General features: G+C 43.1%; 1 non-coding gene across 1 annotated transcript; it reads right to left on the minus strand.

Annotated features, from left to right (window-relative positions):
• Nucleotides 1-12,195: 12,195 nt before the first annotated feature.
• On the minus strand, nucleotides 12,196-12,385 carry LOC138223508 (U2 spliceosomal RNA). The gene has a single exon (XR_011181920.1). It is a non-coding gene; the product is annotated as a U2 spliceosomal RNA (small nuclear RNA).
• Nucleotides 12,386-12,923: the final 538 nt, after the last annotated feature.

Here is a 12,923-nt window from a genome sequence, read left to right on the forward strand (position 1 = left end):
AAAGTTAAAGTGCAAAATGTACAAGACTGTGATTAGACCTGTACTACTATATGGAGCTGAATGCTTGGCAGTTGGAAAGAGGGAAGAGAATTTGATGAGAAGAACTGAAATGAGGATGTTGAGATGAATTCTGCAGATTTCAATGAAGGATAAGATCAGAAATGAAGAAATCTGTAGACGATGTAGGGTGGTGGATGTGGTTGAGAAGAGGCGAGGTTACGGTGGTATGGACATATCATGAGGAGGGATGTTGAGGAAGAAACAAAGAGGGTAATGGAATTTGAGGTGGAAGGTAACAGAGGAAGAGGCAGGCCTAGAAAGAGATGGATAGATTGTGTGAGAAAAGATATGGAGGTATGTGAAGTGAGTGAGGAAGATGTGCTTGACAGAGACAACTGGAGAAGAGCAACCAAAGCAGCGGACCCCAGGACAGTCTGGGACTAAGGCTGTGAAAAAGAAGACTTATCAGCCATAACACCCAGTCTCCTGTTGCTGTCCGTTCTGTGCCCTTCCATGCCGATATAATTTTCTCATAAGTTAACGAAAAACCTGGCTGAACACTCACTAAAAGTTGCTGACATTCACCCCACGCATGTTTCCCTGTTACACATTCCCAAAACACGTGTCTTAATGTTTCAGTTTTCTCACATTTTGGATATGGACAGTGTTTGGCTTTAGTAAGATTATCTCGATACATCACCTCCCTTACCGGGAGGCGATTCTACACGCTTAACCAGTTCAAATCTTTGTCGCAACTGTCCAGGCCTATGGGTTGAACCCTCACCCAATGCTCTTTTTTCTTCTCTATTAAGGTAGTGTCTGATCGCACATTGACCAGGTCATAAAGGGCTTTTTGCTGCACACATTGTCTCCTTCTTCCCCTCTGGATGGTTTTTCAACCACTTCCCGGCGTGCTTGTAATGCCAAGGGATTACATCCGCTTTAGGACCTGAGTTGCATATCGGTCTCAGCTGTGGCATGGTCCAGGTAAACCATAGCCTGACAAAATATTGGCTCTTATGTGTCACGTCTGCTTGTAAGGCTTTGCATAAACAGGAAACATAAATGGCGTCTAATTTAAGGGGGATGTTGGGTACATCCCTCCCTCCCTCCTCTATTTTCCTGTACATGTCCATCCTTTGAATATACTCATTTAGTACTCCAAATGAAATTGAAGACAGATCTTACCACCTCCTTTCTATGTAACGGAGGTAACGGAAAAACATATGCTAGAAAGATTAAATAAAGATGATAAAACGTCTTTTACCTTTCCTGTGTAAGACAACTATGTCTTTTCAGCGGCCCAATTTTACCTTTAAAATATTCAATTTCTCCATCCAGTTTAAGTGAGCTGACCCACATGTGGCAAAGTTCACCCCAAATATCTTGACACTAAGGTCAATCCTCCTGTTGCTTCTTTTCGGGTCTTCCAAATGCCAAAATATTTCATCTGACTTTTGGCAGTGTTAATTTTAGCCCCTGTCGCCTGCCCAAAGAAATGACACACCTCAATCGCTCTCAAAAGTCCCCTGTCTGAGTCCAGCAGCAGAGCGATGTTGTCCGCATAAGCAGCTAGCTTTGCCTGCTGACCCCTTCTTCCTGGGATTACTATGCCCGATATCTCCTTGTGTGCACGGATCAGTTCTAACAGGGGCTCCAAATAAATCACATACAATAACGGAGACAAAGGACATCCTTGTCTTACCCCCTTCCTTATGTCAATAAAATCCCCCAAGAATCCATTGATGTTAACACGGGTACCGACATTGGAATACAGCTGCCTCAACCAACCAATAAACTTTCTTCCAAAACCAGACCTCTCCAGGACTTTCCATAAGAAGTCATGGCTTAATCGATCAAAAGCCTTCTCCTGGTCGAGACTTACTAAAATCAAGGGCAAGTGCCTGTCCTTGACCCAGCTGATCGTGTCTCTTAATTGTAGGTTCCAAATCAGAGACCGACCCTTCACACCACACGTTTGATCATTTTCGATGATTTCAGCCAGAACCTCATGTAGTCTTAAACAGAGAATTTTTGCCAGAACCTTATAGTCAGTTGTCAACAGCTGGATAGGTCTCCAATTCCCTAAATAAGTTTTGTCTCCCTTTTTATAGAGCAAAGACGACACGCTGGTCTTCATTGTCGGTCCTAAGCCTTCCCCTCCCAGTAAGTCTTTATAAACTGCCCACAATGCATTCTTAATTAAAGGCCAGAAAGTTTAATAAATTCAACCATCTATTCCAGGAACTTTCTTCCTCCCTAAACTATGGAGTGCTTTCTCCACTTCCTCTTGGGACAAATCCTCCTCTTATCTTGTCCTACTCCCATCTGAAATCTTGACTTGTAAAACATTCAAGACCTCATCTATGTTTCCTGAGGCTACTTCTTCCTTAAAGAAATCTTCATAAAATTTAGTGGCTACCTTCACCATTTCCCTGGCCTCCACAGTGATGCCACCACTCTTTGTCTGAATACCTTCGAATGTCATTTTCTTCTGGTCCTTTCGGACCATTTCGAAAAGACAAGACAGGTTTCCCTCACTACATTCTAAGGAGAAGTTCCTTAACTTAAAAAGAACTTCTGGCTCTCTCCATATATAATATTTTTAATTCATTCTTAAGTTTACGGATTTCCTCCTTATCTATCCTCGTTCCACTACCCTTCTGTTCATATAAGTCTTCCAATTTACTTTGTAAATTGGAGATTCCTTTCCTCTTTCCTTTTCCTACTTCTGCAGTACCTAATGGTTTCCCTTTTTACCCACCTCTTAACATCCTCCCACCAATCTACAGTGTTATCATATAAGGCCCTCCTCGCTTCCCACTTTTTCCAACAGGAGGCAATCAAGTTTTTATAATCTTCCTCTATTAAGATTATAGTGTTTAATTTCCAAAACCCAGAACCATAAAGGACCTTATCTCCCTTAAACAACCTTAACCAAATTATGGTCTGAAAACCAGGCTGGGAAAACTGTAGATTAGATAGTCTCCAAACTTCGTGAAAGAAAAACGTAATCAAGCCTTTTTTCCCACTCCTTGGCTATTACTCCAAGTCGGTCTCTTACCCCCTCCACCATTGTGTGCTACACTATCTACGTAATTTGAAAACGGGGAACAAATTTTTCTTGTTCCTACTGACGTATCAGAAGATAGGTCCTCATTCAGATCTCCACCCAAAATGATCCTCTTATTGGTCATCAATAGTGGCTCCAGTGCTATAAAGAAGTTCTTCCTTAGCCTTCTTTGTGCAGGAGCGTATACGTTAATTAACTTCAGGCTTTCCCTCCCTATCTGTCCATCAACCACTAACACTCGTCCTGGAATGACAACAAAAGAATTAACCAAATTAAAACATTCATTCCCAATGAGAATACCCAGACCGGCCGAATGAATTCCACCAGAGCTCCATCTTGAGGCATTCTCACCCCACATTTTAGAGAGACGCCTACTATCCCCCTCGCCCTTGACGTGAACTTCCTGTAAAAAGTAAAAATCTGACCTCAAAGTCTTAAAAAAAAAAAAGGGTCCTAAGACCCCTTACATTAATAGTACAAATGGACAAACTATCCATAAGGGCTGAGTAGGTTGTCTAAATCGCTATTCCCCTGTACACTGTAGTGGAAATCTAATGAGTTAATTGATTCTTAAAAATGTAGAGAGCTTTGAAAAAAAAATATATTGGTGCTTTTAGATAATATTTCAAGGATACAACTGCTATGCTACAGTACGTGCAGAATTTTAGAAAACAGTTCGTCAACAAAGTACACTGTTTAGGTTAGTTTAGAAGACAATGTACCAAAATAATATATGCTGTCTGGGTCATTAGAATTAGCTGAAAGTAACTGATAAGCTTTGAATAACAAATCTAGTTTTCTTCTCTCGCTCTATGATGTAATCTGTTTTCTCTTAGAGAAAGGGGAAGTTTTAGAAGGGACCAAGTGCTGAACTTTTTTACAGCGCAACGTCTTATAAAAACCCTGTACTGCTTGTAACAAATTGAGTCTCTGGTTGCACTTGGCGAAGTGGCAGCAGGGCTCCCAATATTGCAATATTGAAATAAAGACCTTACTCAGGTGAGAACTCTGTCTTGTGGCTTCCTTGATAGTTATATTTCCATGACAGTTTGGGGGCTCGTCCGGGATCACAAACCTGAACGCGAACGGCTGCTGAAACTCCATCCGGACCCGGACAATTTTAGCAAATTGGACGAACCTCGGAGGATAAACTGTTTATCCTTCCAGAGACGCGTCTGGAGAATTGGCAGCTGTCTGACGTCAGTAAGTGATCCTTTAAAATTAATAGTTTGAGAAGCGAGCCACAGGGGTGTTCTCACGCGGGTTTGATGAGTCTGGGACTCATATAAAGAACTTATCTTAACACAGACGTGTGGTTTTTGCTCTGCGGAGTAGTTAATGTGATAAGGTTCTAAAGTAAGGCACCGATCGGTAAAAATGGGAAATTAAAATTCAAAGACGAAAATGGGACCGAGCAGTCCAGCAAAAGTACATGTACGACAAATTCGGAGAAACAATTATAGCCTGGGTTAGGGAAAAAAATTATGTTCATGAACTGTAAAGCTAGGGTAATAGGTGTAAGGGAACTTGCACATAATTTATATATGATAATTAGGGGCCCATAACTATGAAGGATCTTTGTAAGTGAATCAGAATGGACAGAGGAAAGTTGAATTAGGAAAAAGAAGTTTCCTGAAGAAGGGGAAACTTAGAAGAGAAGGAGAAGAAATGAAAGAAAATGAATTGGAAATCTAATGAGTTAATTGATTCTTAAAAATGTAGAAAAGTGTATGAACCCTTGGATAAAAATATTTAGAGGAATATTTGAGAATTCAACAGAATATCATAGATAAGACGGATAAATCCCTGATGGAAAAGCTAAAAGCAATGGCTGAACGAAACGAAGTTGTATATGTAGAAAAAGAAAAAGCAAAAGAAGAAATAGAACGCCTTAAGAGAGAATCTGGGAGAAGGGTGGGAATTAGTGTGGAGATTTTTGAAAGAGCATTTCCCACCGAAAACTGATTAGAGAAAAGTAACAGCATGTCAGCAGAAGGAAGTGAGGATGTTTTCAGATTTTACAGAAAGGTTTATAGCTTTATGGATAGTATACTCGGGGTTAGCCGATGAAAAGGAAGTGAATAAAGATACTTCCACAGTAATAAAACAAATTTACTTGAGTGGGTTAAAACCTGATGTTGCCAAGAATGTGCAACTATGCTTTCCTGATATTACAAACAGAGACAGATGTGATTTAATAACTCGCGAAGCATGCATGCAGAAGTGCGAGCGCTGCAAATGGGAGGTAAAAAGACTCCCAAGGAGGAGAAAAGGGAGCCGCCAGTTTGTCGAAATTATTGTGCGACTTGAATGTTATACCGAGATATAAAACCTCAAAGACAAAACTACTAATAAGCTGGTGTGCAGTTACTAAAAAAATGTGTTTTTTGGAGAAATTGTAAGAAAGACGCTTGATTTCACAATTAAAGAACTTGTCAGAAGCTGAAACGAGAGCCGTGTGTGAACTAACAGTTTTAATCTAGTAAACCCCTCTGTAGCCTTCCTAAATTTATCTCAGGATTTAAATAAAAGTGAAATAATCTTACAGTGTGCAGTAACTGTGGGGCACAGGAGCACAGCTGTCCTGTTTTTAGACTAAAACAGCATAAAAATGTGATATAACGTTTTCTAACAGGTAACAGGAGGCTACAGGAGAAGGGGTGTAAGGGTTGTGTTTAAAGCAAATGTAAGCTGTCACAGTCTGCTTGGGTAAAGATGTACAGTTTCAACTACTGATGTGGGTGGGGGACACCCCAGACCTATTGGGCTAGGATGCCCTGCAGCATTTATAAGGAATTTCTGTATGAAATAGCATTTATGTGAACTACCTTGAAAGAGTTATGTGATATTGTGATTGTTTTACCTAATGAGGGAATCCATAAGGCCGGGCTACTCCAAGTATTGGATCTTGAGAGGAAGAAAAAGGAGTATAAAACCAATTACATGATAAAGCCAGGGTGAATGCCTTCTCAGAACGAGCTTGTCTAGTGACGTATTGGTTTAAGGGGGCTAGTGCAGTCTAAAGACAAAATTGCCTTGACCCCTGCAGCAGAAACCGTTTTTGATGTTTTGAAACAAGCTTTCTTGCAGGCACTGGCCCTGGACAGGATTCCCTCAGACGGATCATCTGTATGTAATCTGTATGTAAGTGAAAGAAATGGATCGTGAGCTGTTGTGCTGGTGCAGGAGGCATGGAGATAGGCATCGTCTGGTGGGTTATTATTATTCAGGACCCCTTGATGCAGTGGCCAAGGGGCCGTGTTTATGTGTTGTGCAGGCTACCTGCCTGGCTGTATAAACTGTGAATAATCTGGTGTAGAACTAGCAGACCGAATGAAAAGATTTAATTGAAACTTGTAAATATGCTAAATGGAAAATTGTAGCAATTTATATAGACTGTATATATACATTTGGTGTATGCCACAATTTTGGATGGCAGTGAAGGAATAGGGATTTCCCCAACATGGCAGGGACTCCAGTTAAGAATGCTGGGTTTGTCTCTGAACTGTTAGAAGCTTTGCAGCTGCTGACTGAAGTAGCTGTGGTAAAGTGTAAATCACATAATAAAGAAATGTTTCCAGTAACTCGAGGGAACAACTTTGCAGATGTAGCTGTCAGGTGATCAGTAATCGTAGAACAGGAGTGTGAGACCCCTGTGAGACCTCTGTTGGTGAAAAGGGGACAGCTACAGGATATTCAGGCTGAGGCCTCTAAAGCAGAGAAAAGGACATGGTTAGAAAAGAGTGTGGTGCTACCAGCACACTGGACGCTCTGCATGCCCTCACAGCCTAATGCCCTTTATAGCTCGACAAATGCACTCTGTCGGACACCTGGGTGGGGACCGTGTTTGAAGCAGTAGCCACTTATGTGGTATCTCAATGTGATGCTTATCAAAGGAACTCAACTACAGTTCAGGTGCAGGTGCTACAGCTCAAAAGGCCTGCTCCTGAGAACCTTTCATGCAGTAGCAAATGTTTACAATTTACATTTGTAAAGGGAAACCTTGGCTCTTATAATCTGTTTTCCCAGTGGGTTGCTGTCACTGCCTCTGTGTCTACCAAACACTTGATGATGGAGATAAGCCCTCGGTGGGCACTGACCTACCGCTTGTATTATGATCAAGGGACAGGCTGTGGCTGGATTATTCGGGGTGAGATGGACTGAGATCACCCTCAGTCTGCTGGAACAGTGGAATGAAGGAACAGAACTCTAAAAGATCGACTAGACATCAGACTGAAGGAACGCCATGGAATGCGGGCTGGATCAAACAGAACTGTGTAATAGAGCCTGTTTGATATCATCACAAGCCAATCAACAAAACTTCCTGGAGGGATGAATTTGGCTAATGGATTGTTGAATTTGCTAATTCTCTATTGTAGTATTGTAGGTTGTTAATTGAAGTGGTGCATGGGGCTGGTGAACAGGTGCTGGACACTTGGAGACCTCCAGTAGAGGGAAGACACGACCTGATACCTGGCGAGTGGGTATGGTGAGGAAGATATACCCTGCCAGATGTTGCAACCCTGCTGGGAAGGACCATATCAAGTGCAACTGACTACCGACTCTGCCATCTGAGTGACAGGACGAGATCGCTGGATCTACGCATTGCGCCGACACCGAACCACTGCACCAGAGACTGAGTGAACATTAATTATTATATTGTAACTGTTTCTGTGTTTGTTGAGCTTCCTGAGGGGGGGCGACAGTGTACCTGTTAAGTGTAATGAGTTTTACTTTGATAAAATGGGGATATGGAATCAATACTTTATCAGTCAGCCACAAATAATAATCAGAGCTCATGTTGGGATTGTATTGCTATAGAAGATGCTCATGGGAGTAATCCCCTTTGATAGAGGTGATTATTTAGGTTTATTGGCATGGGTAAATAGCCCTGCTTTTAGTCTGAGTGTAACTCAGATATATTAAAATGGAAATAACTGTATGCTCCTCGCTATAATCACAGTTTTAGGCCATTCTCTATTAGGGTGATAGACAGCTGTTTAGGTAAGCAAAGACTAAACAGTACTTGTATTCTAGACAATTATTAGCAAATTAATGACTTAGCAAAGCACATCTTTGAAAAATATATATCACAATTATAATCCAGATGATTGGGGCATTGGTGCATGGCTACAGTCTGTGCTAGGAACCTGGAGAGGGTCTCTGGTTCAATACATATTTGTGTGTCTGGTATTATTCGTTATGATCATACTGTTAATATCCTGCTTGAAAAACATGTGGACTAAAGCTGCTGCTTCTGTGCTAATTGTACGCCCTGAAGGGATCATGAAGGTAAAAAAAAATGTAGAGAAAGGTTCTCCTATCTAGTGGCAGAACCTGATGGGTAGAACAATATAGTTTTAAGGGGAGTTACCCTTGGGAATGATTCCCATAGATGCACATTATTATTATGGTTTGTTTGTTTATAATAAGATGTTTTGGAGGAACGGACCAAAGAGAAATTTTACAACTTCAGCTAGAATTGTTCTGCAAAACGGCACAGCTGAGGCAGTGGAACAATGTGTAGATTTTTCTAAGAGTTATTACCCAGCTGTTGACCAATCTTGTAAAAAAAAAACCCTAAGAAAAATGCTGGGCTCCAGCCCACAGGGATTTACCTGTGCTGTAAGAACTAATGCGTGAATAAGGAGACTGGATTCTGGTGAAAGACAGGAAAAAGAGGTGGTGTTCGCTCAGGTGGAGGGGGCCGTGCCAGGTGCCCTGAATTCATGCTTCCCACTGTAAAAAGGTCACAAACGAACTGAGCAAAGAGCAGGAGTGATGTCTCCACAAGGATAGAAGGGGATCACCTGCTTGGGACTGATGTGCACAGCCTTTTTCCTTTTTATGTGGAAGCCTGTTACCACCCAGAAAGAGGAAGAATCTAAACGCGAAGCCTCTTTGTATACAAACTGGCTGAATGAAACTGATAATGAGGGGGATATGAGTAATTTGTGGTACAAATTTATAAATCATACTGTAAAGTTAAAGAAATTTAATGCATCTTGTTATGTATGTGCTTTAATGCCTCATTCTACAGCCTCACCCATTTCTCTCCTGGTTAGAATCACTGTTTGGGCCAGGGGGAATGTTTTTCTTTAAGTTACTAACACCGATTATAGTAGCTGTGATACTTGTATTTCTGTTTTTGTGTTGCTGTACAAAATATATTATTCCAATGCTTTGAAATATGGTAATTAATATGTTTGCGCATCAGTATGTTCTGATAAAAACGGAAGAATCTGAAGTATGGGAGCCTCCTGGGAGTCCATATGAAGAATCTAACTTTTAATCATTTTCAAGAATAAAAAGGAGGGAATTGTAGTGGAAATCTAATGAGTTAATTGATTCTTAAAAATGTAGAGAGCTTTGAAAAAAAAATATATTGGTGCTTTTAGATAATATTTCAAGGATACAACTGCTATGCTACAGTACGTGCAGAATTTTAGAAAACAGTTCGTCAACAAAGTACACTGTTTAGGTTAGTTTAGAAGACAATGTACCAAAATAATATATGCTGTCTGGGTCATTAGAATTAGCTGAAAGTAACTGATAAGCTTTGAATAACAAATCTAGTTTTCTTCTCTCGCTCTATGATGTAATCTGTTTTCTCTTAGAGAAAGGGGAAGTTTTAGAAGGGACCAAGTGCTGAACTTTTTTACAGCGCAACGTCTTATAAAAACCCTGTACTGCTTGTAACAAATTGAGTCTCTGGTTGCACTTGGCGAAGTGGCAGCAGGGCTCCCAATATTGCAATATTGAAATAAAGACCTTACTCAGGTGAGAACTCTGTCTTGTGGCTTCCTTGATAGTTATATTTCCATGACAACACCCACAAAGGGCCCTGGAGTTAAACACTCTCCAGAGCTGACCAGGCTAATGTCATAAAGGAAGGAATGGACAAAATCTCCGGAGAGCCTGTCTCCAGGCTTGTTTCCTCGACTATCTGGCCGGAAAAATCTTCCAGCCTCTCCTCTTCCCTCCTCTCTTCACCTTCCCCCTCCCCTATCCCCTCCTGCACTTTGCCTAACTCCTCCTCCTCCTTCTCCTACTCCTTCAGCTGCGTAACAGCCAGAATCCCCTGTTCACTGAAACTCTGAAGGGATGGTCCCAACTCAAATAACGTAGATATCCCTTCCTTACTCCTTTTCTCCTCATGGGAGTCGAATTCATCACTAGAACCATCCCTTACCCGTTTCGCAGGTTCCCCAATCGATTCATAGAAGCTTGCCCTTTGTGCCTTGTTCTTTTTCTTCCTCCTAAGCTCTGTAAGCTTTGCACAACCTGTCGCTATCTTACTGGGCCCTGCTACATCACCCGAACCGACCTCCTCACCACAAACATCCTCACGTTCACTCCCCCTATCATTCAAACAATCCTCACCTTCAATATCCTTACTCGATAGAGCAGATTCTTCTAACCCAAACCCTATAGTTGTACTAGGTCTCTCCTCCTCATCGGAGATTAACAGGGCAGTATACCAATTTGCCTGTGCTAAGGAAAGATCTCCCCTCCCTGGACCTTTTCTGGAACCCCCTCCCCGCTTTCTCCAAGTCCCCAATGTCGACCACTCAAAAGGGTCAACCCTCCCTTCCTCAGTCACTTGGTTGTCTACTTCCAGAAGTCCAGGTGCCGCCGCCTCTGATGGTGAGACCGTCTGTCCCTCTCCGGCTGTCGTGTCTTCAAAGGATCCAACTTTTCTCCCATTGCAGGTTCTTCTGTCTCCTGGGATGCCACAGGCCGCTGCCAGACGTTCGCCGCCATGTCACCCACATCCTTGCCAAGTAAGTTTTTTTCCCCTAACAACGTCCGCAAAACTTCTAGCTCTTTTTGCACAGTCTTTGAACACATGCCTGCAAAGATTACACACTAGGGCGCTGTTGCAATCCTTAGCTAGGTGGCCAAGCTCTCGCACCTCCTACAGGCTACCTCCTTACATTGACTGAACATGTCCATGCCCGCCACAGTTTCGGCACATTAACTTCTGTCCGGGGTAGTACATATAACCACGGTTTGCCCTGATGGAAAAGAAGGCGGGTGGATGCAACAGTCCCCCTTATACCCTGGGACTTGACCTCAAACAGACTGCATATGATCTCTTTCACATCCAGAACCCTTTGGCATCAATGATTTTCCTGCATGCCTCTTGCACGTTGACAAACTGCCTCAGAAAAGTAACAATGTCCTCCTCTAGCATGTGGGGGTTGTACATATGCACAGTCAATGTGCGCATTTCTCTGGCAAACAGAGGTTCAATATAAAACTTGTCAAGAGGCGCCTGCTCTTTTAGACTTTGAGTCTTGGACCAGAGTTCATCACAAAGGTTACCAGAATACAAGGTGATATCATATGTGCCCTTCCAGTAAAAGTCTTGCAAGCATAAAACATTTTCCTTTTTGACACCCAAGATCTTGTACAAAATGTCTTTCTCGAAGACACTCCTATCCATCCATCCTTCTCTATCTTCTGCTTTCAGCACAAAATGCACCGTAACATTCATTTGTCCCTCACGGGACAATGAAGATCTGGCCCCCATTCCTGACGTCTTCTTACTGGCTTCCAAAGTCATCTGGGAGCCCCACCTTCACCCCCTGGGCTAAACCCAGAATGATTCCAGTGGTGGCTCGACAATGTTACCAGCAATTGTTCCTCCAAGTGACTGGACTCCTCCTCCACCGGTAAAGTCTCCTTCCCTGCAGGTCGTCTCTCACAAAGCCATCTGCTCTCCGCCGCCGCCCTTCTCGTACTCCTGAAAAAGTCGTCCGGCCGCGGTCACGCCACACACCTTCTGATCTTGGCCAAAAAGGCCGAGAAGCGATGCCCCTGAAGGCGTGGACTGATGCGCGGGCGTTCCGCTGGCACCCAGTGGCGCAGGCCGACTCCTCTGGATCCCAGGACCCTCGCAGCTGCCGGCCTCCCTGCAGCCAGAGACCTGCCGCCGGACTCTGCTCCCCCTCTCTCTTGCCCGCCTGCCTGCCTTCCTTCCTGCCCCCTTCCTGAGATGGGGAGGGGGAGAGAGAGACACTGACATACAGATGGACGAGAGACGAGACCGGAGAAGAAGGAGCTCCAGTCCACCTCGCTTGCTTGCTAGCTATGTCTGTCTTTTCACCGCTGAGAGAAGGTAGTGCACCGTTCACGGAGGCGCTGCAATACCGGGCCGATGCGTGGAGAGGACGGAGCACGCTCCTGATCCAGCTCCCTGTTCCAAAAATCCGTTTAATATGTAGTCCCATGGGGGACGTATCGGATATTAAACTGATAAGAACAGATTTTTTATTTTTTTATTAGAAAACAGTTCTTATAAATAACATATCAACAATTTTATAACAAACCACTCCATATACCCTCATATACCACTCCATAACCCTGCCCCCCTCCTTAGATTTTTGCCAGTCTCTGCGCCAGCAAACCCTTTCCCCTTTTAGTAATAGGGATTCCCAACACCTCACAAAATTATTCCACAACGTCCATACACTCACCATTATTCTTTCCATTAACACGAAAACCGATCACCTGGTCTTTGTCCACCATATACTCCACATAGAAGTCTGGGTACTTCTGTTCTATGAAGCGCAATGCCTTCAGCAAACCCCTAGTTTTAGCCCTACAAAGGGGGAATGACATCGCAGGTATACAAAACCCTTCTCTTCTCGGCCTTTTGGCTAAGATCAAGTTCAAGTAGGATGCCCGCAGTTCTTGTCTTTCCAAAGGCCTAGAAGGCGATCGAAGATCCTGAAGAGTGCTTGAGCTGGTATCGCTCTAGGTTGAGCCTAGGGGGTTAAGGCCAAGCAGTAGCTGAGCTGGGTTGGATCCGGCAGCAACACAGGTACTCATGGCCTACCCACGG

This window comes from Lepisosteus oculatus, chromosome 16 (genome assembly GCF_040954835.1).
Source record: "Lepisosteus oculatus isolate fLepOcu1 chromosome 16, fLepOcu1.hap2, whole genome shotgun sequence".
In the NCBI taxonomy this organism is placed as follows: Eukaryota; Metazoa; Chordata; class Actinopteri; order Semionotiformes; family Lepisosteidae; genus Lepisosteus; species Lepisosteus oculatus.